This window comes from Psammomys obesus, unplaced genomic scaffold (genome assembly GCF_907164565.1).
Source record: "Psammomys obesus unplaced genomic scaffold, mPsaObe1.curated_primary_1811, whole genome shotgun sequence".
NCBI lineage: Eukaryota > Metazoa > Chordata > Mammalia > Rodentia > Muridae > Psammomys > Psammomys obesus.
In genome coordinates, this window is record NW_026594462.1 from 4,173,180 (window position 1) to 4,184,158 (window position 10,979).

The following is a 10,979-nucleotide window of genomic DNA, read 5'->3' on the forward strand; positions in this document are numbered from 1 at the left end:
GAAACATTTCGGTCAAAATAGGATTCAGTGAATCTCCCATTGAAGGTTTTTAGTGAACTTTCCTTCAGTTGTGACCCATTTGTCCCAGAACATTTTTAGCGTTGTCGTTGAAGTCCACTTTCCCCATTACGCTTGAATTCTAGAGGTGTAAGGACATGTCTGTCTTGCTGACTCTCATAGCCAACAGAGAGCATTCTCCCACTTGCTATGGCCTCCAGAATCACCAGGGGAAGAGGACATTTGAGGACACAAGTGCCACATGCCCAGAAATTTAAGCTGAAGTTCTGTACCCATTTCTTTGTTACTCAGCTCCTGCTAATTCAAAGCCTTACTTTGCCCAATAAGGCAGCTGTTAGCCATGAGAAGCTATTTAAATTTAAATTAATGGTCACTGAATGACACTAAGAAAGCTCAGTCTTCTAACTGCAATTCACATGCCCAAGAGCCAAACCTATGGCTTGTAACTACATTAGATAGTTCAGTTCTGGAACATTCTGTGGCTTCAGGAGGTGCTACTGGATAACACCGCTCTTCCAAAGACAGGGGAGAAAACTGCTATTCCAGGCTTTCCTTCAATGGCACAGTACCGGTTCTGCTGGATCACAACAGCTCAGAATTCCAACGTTCCTGAGCAACCATCCCCCTTAGGGGCTTGGGGACATGGCCTCACCTGGTCTAGCACAAAGGGGACTCCACTGAGAAACTCCTCCCACATGAGGTTTTATCTCACAGAGGACTCAGGAAGAGTGGTCTCTAGACATACGGAAACAAGTAGGGACATGGTTAAGACTCATTCAACTCACTCTGTACAGAGCAGAGGGAGGTGGTGCCAAGATAGTTTAACCCAGTACTTCTCCATGCCAGGATAGTTTAACCCAGTACTTCTCCATGCCAGGATAGTTTAACCCAGTACTTCTCCATGCCGGCTGCACGTAAGAATCCTTAGAGATAGCATGGCTTTCTTCAAAACCAAGAGACGGAAATCATGGAAGACATTCATCATGGGTCAGAGCCCTCAGGACTTACATATGTACAGATATCCACAGCTCATGGAGCCTAATGATTTTTTTTTCATCCTTATGATGGTTTCAAAGCAATTCCTATTCAGTAGAAATGACACTTTGAGTTTTGAATTTGCATCATTTTTCCCCATAATTTTGATACGTGGTACAACTTCTCTCAATGCTGGGCATCTAGCCTCTACTCCCGTGAGACACAAGATCACTAGAGGAAGCCGTTACCCTGCTGACATGTCCTGGATAGCTTAGCACCTTAACTAAATCACACGAGGACAGCCTTGGTCAAGGAGTTTTGTTTGATTGGTTTTTCAAAATGATAATATAATTACATCATTTCCCCTTTCCTCCTTCTAAAACCTCCCATCTACCTACCTTGCTCTCTTTTGAATTCATGGCCTCTTTCTCTTTAATTGTTGATTGTTAATAAATTGTTAATTTATAATAAATAAATTGTTAATTTAATTGTTGATTAAAGAGAAATTCTCTTTAATTGTATGTGTTTGTGTGTGTGTGTTAGTCACTCTTCTGTTGATGTGAAGAGACACCATTCTTATAAAATAAAGTAGTTAGATGAGGGCTTGCTTCCAGTTTTAGAGGGTTAATCCTGATTGTCACGGTGGGAAGCAGACAGGCCTGGTGCTGGAGCAGCAGCTGAGAGCTCTTCACCCTGATCCACAGGCAGAGAGGGAGACACTGGGCCTTGCGTGAGCGTGAAACTTCCAAGAGCACTCCAGTGGTACACCTCCTCCAAGAAGGCCACAGCTCTTAACTCTTTCCAACAGTTCCATCAACTATAGACCTACGGGGACTATTCTCCTCCAAACCACCACATTTTCTCCTTGGATGCCACTGGAGCCCTGTGTGAACAGCATCCACTCAGACTCCTTGACCTGGGCCTCCAGCCACTCCATGCCAGAAAGGTGTGACCAACCATGTTGCCTGTAGTCCTCTTCATAAGTCTACACACATGGTTGAGTCTATCACCAAAATGTACCTGCAAGCAGTGGTCAGTATTTATTCATGCCTAAAAAGCAACTAAAAATAACTTGTTTTCTCTCTGCTCACGGAAACTATTTTAAGAACTAGGTTGCATAATCACCAAAAACTCCCTTGTGCTAAATATGTTGGTTCACCAGCAAGCAAGGGAGGGACTCAAATTCTGGCACTAGATGTGACCTGGAACCATCACCATGCAAAAAATTCCTTACGCAAGAGGGACCCCAGGATGGAAGGGGCTTGTAAAGAAACAGTCGGAACTGAACCTCAGGGTTCTGCCTTCTACTCTGAGTTGCCACAGGAAAAGATGAAATGTGACCAAAGTACTTTAAAATTTAAAATGTATAGGTTTGCACTGAGCCTCCGGGGACTTGCAATGTATAAATATAGAAAGCAGTTACCAACATTTAGGAAAGAGGGCATGTGTGTGTGTATGCGTGTCCTTCAAACTAAACAAAGCCCATGCATGGTGGCCTCAATAGCTTACCTTGTCCATGCTCAAACATCTCAGATGATGGGTGATCACTTCCCACCTGTGGGCTCACTCTATAGCCTGTCCCATAGGCTTACCTCATCCTCAGCGCTGTCTTCTGATGTACCACCTAATGCAATTTAATAAGCTGAAGTTTCCCAAAGGACAGATGGGTGTCCGGAGCCCAAGCTCGGGGTCACCAGAACTGATTACTAGCAATCCTGGACATCATAGAATAATCTAGAAAACCCACCCCAGTGCTTCTGTTCGTAACTTCTCTACTTGGCCATAGGTTTTGAAAACTTCTTTAAAAACTTCAAAACATAAAACGCAAGTCCCCTTCCCCACAAGATAAGACCTGCTGCTTCATGCTCCTACTATTACACACTGATTCATACCTTCTGGAACCATTTACATAATCCAATAGTATCATAACCCGAAGGAGAGCCAGGCTCAGAACTAGCCTGCTCTCAGCCCACTGTATCGGGTAGGACTGACCAATGTCCTAGCCAAGTGTCCTTCCCCTACATGCTAGGCCACTCCTGCTTGCATGCTCAAATCTCACACTGACAACGACATGCTTCACAGAAGCTACATACATACATTTACACCCACCAGCTCTAATATTCAAGGATTAACAGAGGTTTCTCCCTTCTTGATCCCTCGCAGTGGACTCTGAACAGAACAGCCAGTATGCACTAGTCAGACTTGGACAGAATCGCTCTCACTCTTGTGTCCAGAAACATCAGGTTTATTGACTCTAACTGTTAGAGACTTGTTCTCAACACAAGAGAGATATCGCTTTTAACACTTTCACCACCCAACCTGACCCTCACCAATCCATCAGCCGAAAGGCTGAGTATACCTCTGTGTTGCTGGAGGAACTCCCTCACCTGTCACCTCTGGCAACCAGAAAACAGGTTATTCTTTTCAGAATGCTTCTAATAATTCTATGCTTCAGTTCCTAAAAATGGAAAATGAATCACTGTAGGGACCTTGCTAAGCTACTTTGAGCAGAGAGATTCCATTTGTTCTTTCAATAACCTGTCATGGAGTCAGATATTGAGTGTACATTCAGGGCCAAGTGCTTATGAACAACTAAACACACATTTTCACACAAACACAGGATGTTCTGGTTCATTCTTAAAAACCTCACTGCTTTGTAGGAAGGACTGATGGCTAGCTGACAGCCACACTGTGGCATGAGCCCTTGAGGGCACAGAGGGGAGGTGCTGAATCTCAACCAAAAGCAGTTTTCCAGGGAGGAGGCTCTAGACAAGATGTCTGCAGTCTTCTAAAATCCATGTGTTAAAGTGCTAGCCTTCATTGTGGTGGTATTGGGGGAGGTCAACTTGGGAGGTGATTGTCATGGGGACCATGGCTATCTGTTGACTATGACTATGACTTCCAATGGAGCCTTTTAATGGGGGCTCCAGTGAGCTTTCCTGCCCTCTTTCTGCTCTGTGAGAAGAAGGCAGCCTGTACATTGGGAAGCAGGCCCTCCCCATACTGGACACAGACTATACTGTAATCAGCCTCAGGGGTGTTAGAAACACACCTCTCTTGTTTATACGCCACTGTGTATTGTGTTTGGTTGGAGCAACCCACACCAAGGCAGCAGAAACATCTGACTTGTGCCTCTTACAGCTTGCCTGAGGAAGGAAGTCTATTCAAAGTTAGTTATATGAATCAACTGATGAATGAGGAGATACTTGGAGCTGTGACACAACAGATATGCAAACAAGGACAGTAACCTCAGGGGCAGTTGCCCAACACATGCTGAAGATAAACAGAGAACTGCTGACTCCAAAGCCTGGGAAATAGTTTGTACAAAGGGAGATACTGCTTTCTTGTCTATTTTTCCCTCCTGCTGCCTGGATGATGGCTCAAGCATCCACTGTGGATTAGGGTGTGTGGGAAGTAGGACAGACGAAGGAGCCTACGGTCTTTCCGGCTTAGAGGAGCAGCCATATTCGGCCCGAGTTGTCTCCTTTCATCTCGTGGGGGGAAAAAAAATAAATGTTGTGTGTTGGGTCCGTTGTCAATTTGGGCTCTCTAGCTACTACTAGTAAGGATTGTTACTAATCTTATCGCTGCCTGTTATTGGTAACAACAATGTGGACTACTGCTTTCCCCAACCCAGATTAAATATTTGTCATCTGCCGAGTCGTGCCGATTAGTGAGACAACAGAGGCTGCTCTGCTCTATGGGACATTCCTGTCCTCCACACCACATTTCATCCCGGGTTGGGGGTGACCACAATAGAAGGCAGTACATTTTGCAGCTGAATAAGCAAACGGTCCAATCCGCATCGTTTCTGTCCTGGTTTCTCAGGGCCTATTTCTGGCTTTTGTTCTGCACCATTAAATACTAACGAAAACTCCATCAATCTTCTGGCCCACACAGAACCCAGAGCTCCACCAGCCAGGGCATCTGTCTCTTCGTTGAGGCAGTAGAAACCTTCACGTCTATACTTTTCCCCCAGTGACAAGGCCCTGAGAACGATCTTTTTTCATTAATGACTGACTGCATTTGGTAGGTTCTCCCTGCCACTTCCTGATATTTAACATAGATCAGAAGAGTGGGGTATTATGGGAAGACACAGGATGGACATAGCCCTCTTTGACCACCACTCTGACTATTCTGAAGCTGGCCCTCAGAGACTGTCTGTGAATCTCTGTTTCCGGTGGCTTCTACTTTCTGAACACTGGGAATGGAGATTTTGCAGAACACCTTTGGTCTGCACCAGCTACTCTACGTTCCAAAACACCTGTGCTCTTAGACACAAAGGGGCTCTGCTCTCAAGTCCCAGGGCAATAGCCACAGGAGTTTTCTCAGGATTTTATGAAACACACTTAATCTGCACTTAAAATCTGAATTCTTGTTGTGTGTTACATTATAAGTGTTTAAATGTAAGTTTATAAATGACAGCAATTGCTGTGAATATAGTCATTACTTGCTCCGAAGGGCCCTTTTCACTCATTGACATGTTCACTCAGAGAACATGGCAGTCAGGGGACCCTGAGAAGTCATGCTGAAACAGCCCAGCATGAACAGGAATGCTCACAGAGATTCGTGCAGAGATTCTAAGCTCCTGTCACATTTTTTTTTTCTAGATGCCCAAGCAGTGCAGTGGCTTAGCAAAAAGAGACAAATTTCTATTGTCCTAGTTAATGATCCAACCTCTCTAGTCCTGCCAACTACTGGCTGATTGTTCCCATGATAGAAATGGGCGAGGAATGTTTACCTCTGAACCTCTCACAGGTGAGATGACACCTGTGGGATCCTCAGAACAAGCCAAGAAGGTTGCACTGTACAAACAATGCAGGATTCTGAGTCTTCCCTGACCATTTACAGTGTGTGACTGGGGAGTAAGAAAGTACATTAGCTGGTTTAGTGGTGCACCCCTGTAATCCCAGCACCCGGGGGGCAAGAGGCAGGTGTATCTCTGTGAGTTTGAGGCCAGCCTGGTCTACAAAGCAAGTGTAGGTTAGCTAAGGCTACACAGAGAAACCCTGTCTCAAAAAAAAAAAAAAAAAAGAAAGAAAGAAAGAAAGCCCAACATTAATAGTTACCCATATGCTCTAGAAACTGAAAAGAAGGACCATGCCCAAACCCTACATGTAGATTGGATAATAGATAGGCTCTCAGAATAAAGCAAGCACCTAACAATAAAAATTAGTGTCTGTTCAGTACCGTGTACCTACCACTGTGCTCAACATATCCACACACAAACCATCCCATGGAGAGGTGTTAGGATCTTCATTTTACAGGTACAGGCACAGACATGCTGATAGATGCAGCAGGAAGCTCAAAAAATTCCAGGGCCTCAGGCTAGAAGGAAGAACCGGCCCATAGACCACTTCGGAGCCCTCGAGCCTAGACAAACCAGCAGGGGTCTACAGGCAGAGGTGTGTGTCACTCCTGTGCAATCAAGTGTCAGACGGTGCTAATTACAAACAGCTCCAGGAAAGAGGAGAAATTGTAAGGCATTTAGCAGAAATAATGAAGAGGCTGAATCTGGGAAAACTAAGTCAAACAGGCAAGGGGAACTTCTAGTGGGCTCATTTCTGCCTTTGAATTCTAGCTGTTAGGACCCTCTGGGCTTCATGCAAGGCGTTTGCATCCTGGTGTGTTAAAAACAAAAGGTGGTTGACAAGTGTCTTGTATCTGTACTATATATGTCCGAGGTGCTTTATAACCAAAACTTTCTGGCCTTTCTCAGGCTCCAAAGCCTTCTGCCCGCTGAAAAGGTTAAGGACCTGCTCCAGACATCCCCTGCTGAGAGCCAGAGGGCCCCCCCCTGGGAGGCTGCTCCTTTGGGTCTTCCCCACTGCTGGCTCAGGGAGCCCTGAAGCCAATTATTCTCGTGGGACATAAAAATGATGTGGACTTCAGCAGGGCGCGATAGATGCAGTGCTGCTAATCGGGCAGTGGACTGAGGAAGCTCCCCAGAGACACACGCAGGAACGCTGAGGCCAGACTTGCCAGAACACACTGAGAAGCCACAAGTCAGATTTCTGACCTCCTATTGGAGCGTTTCACTCCCAGACGCAAGTGAAAGATAGAAGGCATAACTTGAAGGAAGTGTTTTGAGACGGTCCAGCCACACCAGCCCACCTCCACCTGCACCCCACTCTGGCCTCTTTCCTTCCTGTAGAGACTACTCAAAGCACTTCTCAGTTATTTGTTTTCTCCAACTGTGCACAATGGACCCCAAAGTTCCTCATCTAGATTGTGGTGCTATATGAAGTAGAGAGTCAGATCAAAGCAGCCTGAGTCCCCAGCAGCCTCCCCGAAGTCTTTGAGAAAGACCAGAATGGACCAGAGTGACTGATGTTGAAGAAATCAGAGTCATTGCATGGTAACATCTTCTTAATTTTTTTTTTCTTAGAGTGTGTGTGTGTGTGTGTGTGTGTGTGTGTGTGTGTGGTGTGTCTCAGGAAATCAGATACCTTATTCTGGCCGCCAAGGGTACCAGGTACATGGTACACAAACATACATGCAGGCAAAACATCTACACACATTTAAAAAAAAAAATACTGTTTTAAAAAGGGAGCCTTCATCATAGGACAGTATGAAAAGCGAGTGCTGTGCAACCTGCCGGTGTTGCTGAGCCTGGCCAGATGAGACATGAAGCCAGACTCCTTCTGCTGTAATTTCAAGCCACACAAGCAAAAGAAGTTTCAAGTTTGTTTAGTTGTGGCTGTCATTGGCCCCGGGGCTAGTCTTTGATAGCACCTGAGTGTCTAGGGCTGACCAGTTCCTTCTGACTTACCCCGCCCCGGTAGAGCCTTAGGAATCCATGCAACCTCTTCATTATTGATGAAGCAAGGAGAGCAAGTACACACCTCTTACTGGAGAGAACACTGATGTTCTTTCTATTTCATGGAAAGGCGTTGCAAAACATTGCTTCTAATGTCTCCTTGCATGAGTCATAGAGTCAGGAATGGAGAAACGCTTCTGAGTGACAAACAAGGAAGAGAGAAAAGGAAAAGCGCTGATGATGGGTTCTTGGAACACAGCTTCAAGTCAGTTTACACGAGCAAAATCGACATGTAGATCTCTCTGGGCAGGGCATGCTGCTAAAGGACAAAAGAGCCATTCGTTTTTCTTCTTTGCTGATTAAAAAGATAATATTCACATAAAGTAGAATAATAAAATTGGATCCCCAGGAGGAAACCCTGCCAGCATTTTAAAATACATCTTTCCACACATGGCTCTCCTACCGAACAGGTGGCTCTACAGCAATGTTGGCAGGGTGCAGATGTTATCAGGGAAGCCACATTTGCTATCTATCAGTGTCCAATGACAGTTTTCTCTGGTACCCATATTTTACAATAAAAACAAAGACTTAGAGTGATCAGCTCACTGGAGGCCACGAAGCCGTTGGAAACCAGGCAACACTTTCCCAGGCTCGTGTCTTCTTCACCGTTGCTATGACGAGATAGTCAGACAAAAGCAACTGAAGGGGGAAAAGGTTTATTTCAGCTTATGGTCTAGATTCAAGTTCATTTTTTTCAGGGGGAGTCACAGTGCGTGGGAGCTTGAGGTAGCTGGCCATGTTGTATCCACAATAAAGAGGCAAGAAGCATCAAATGGATGTTAGAGCTTGGCTCACTTTCTCCATTTATACATACTCAAGGATCCCCGACTTGGGGACTAGGCCTACCAGCAATAGCAGGCCATTCTCCTTTCACCTGATGCAATCAAGATAACACCCCCCCCCAAATGCCTAGAAGACCATCTGCTGGGAAATCCCAGGTTTTATAAAGTTGACAATTAGCACTAACCATTGCAGCCACCGTTTCAGCCATACCCTGCCTCAGCAGCGTGCCTCCGTCCCTGCCCGTATGTTTTAGGGACAGTTTTCTCTTTACCCTTCAGCCACACCAGCTGCCCTTAAACCTCTACTTGCTGAGGCAGATCAATGGACTTGGACTTAGTTTAGAATTCTGAGCCTCTGGGAAGTGTTTCCCTGATCAGCTTTGCCTTCCTGTTTGCATTTGGAGTCTTTTGAGCAGTTTTGGGGTACTTTTGAACCATCTGGGGTGGCTGCCATTTGGTGCCTGACTTTGTCTTTTGTTGTTCTTCTATGGAACAGTACCATGGTATTGTTGTAAAGCAGAGACACACATCCACCCTGGCAGTGCAGCAGAAAACAGGAGACACTGGGAACCAACTCAGGTCAGGTACTTCAAGTCAAGTACTGCAGAGATAGGGAGTGCTGCTCTGCCATTCCTTCAGCCAGAGGCTTCAGAGAGACCTGGCTAGGTCTCCTTCATCTTGGGGTTTGCTTTCTATCTGCTGTGACCAGCTGTAGGAGGGAGTCTGGCTTGATTCTCTAGGGTGAGGAATGTCTTAAAGAGACAGAACCATAATCTAACAATATCACACGCATGTAGGACAGACCTCATCAATTATGGAAGCTCCTTTGGGAAAATCTAGAGATCTGTTGAACCATTTGGGGAATCCATCATGTGACAGGAAAGGTCAGGGGCTTTGTTGAGCTGTTGGGTTCTGTGGGACTATTTGGAATAGAAAGACAAGGGTGTTGAGATCTACCACGATTTATGTAATCATGAAAACTGAAATCTTCACCAGCTTAGGGTCCACAAGGAAGAATTGCAGATGATTAGTCTCTTATAATCTTAAGATGATTTCTACAACTGTAATAGGGCAAAAACCAGTCTTTGCCCCTGGAGCTCTTGAAGTGAAAACTCTGGCCCGAACTGCCTTGGGGCACTGGTAACAACCTCCAAGTCTGATAACATTCACAAGTGCTCACAGTGTCTTCATCGATGAGTTTCACGTGTCTGCCCTTTGCCCTCTTCATTTCAGCTGAAGTGTTCATCCTTTTCTTGTTAGAAGAAGAAAACAACTCTTTGTATGTTAAGGATATACACTTTCGCCATTTTTCCCTGTGGAATGAATGCATTGATTCTCAGTGTGCTTTCCCGGTTGTTCACGATTAGTATAGCGATGTGGCTGACTTACATCCCCAATCTAACGTAAAATTCACAGGAACAACGCTATTCAATTTTCTAGTAGCCCAACCTTGTCTAAGAGGACTGACTATTGAAGCAAATAGCCATAGAGAAAGGAAAGAAACAAGGAGGACACGCAGACAGTCCTCCAGCTATGCCTTCCCTTTCAGAAAGCTGTCAGGAAAATGTCTCCTTTCCAGGAGTTTTCTCTCTGCAGGACTTTTTCTGACACTTTCCCTCACTTCTCCCACCATATCCCAAGAACTAGAGTTCTATCAAGCAGTGGCAATTTATAAGGCTCAAAATATTTTCCCAAACTTAAACCATCCTCTTCACTAGAGTATAGCACCAAGGCTATATGGCTACACAAGGACCTCAAGAGGCCCCGCCAGAGATGCACAAGAGAGCGGGCATGACCCAGTCCCAGCTACCCAGAACCACGCCAGGCACCCGCCTTCTGTTGCAGTCCCGTCCTGCAATCTACAGCATCATGGCAGCTCCTGTCTTCCACATGTAGTTGAGCATCTGTCATTGTCTTTGGTTATGACCAAAAGTGGGGTTATATTTCAACTGATACATTGGATTCATGCTGAGTAAGTTCCCAAGCATTAGAGCTCCCTGGAAATAAGATGAGAAAGGCCATCTCTCTACCTCACTAGAAAGCCTACTTTTCTTTGCTGGTACCTGGGACGTGCTCCCAGGCATCCCTCCCATGGCTTCCCACAGCCTTGAGCCCTGTGAGTTGCGGTATACTCATCCTGTGTAAAACCCTGAAGACTTAGGAAAAGTGGGACTTCCCAGGTTGTGTGATTCCCTCTGAAGAGCACTGTTGATACACATTCTGTCCTTACAGTCACTTAATGAGCTCCACACTGTCACCTATTTAGCAAAGGGGGAAAACTGAGGTCTGGGAGGTTGAGAAGTTCCTGAATCCACATAACTTGCCAGGGACCATGCCATCTGTGAACCATCCACTTCCACCGTGCCACACCCCAGCCTGTGCTC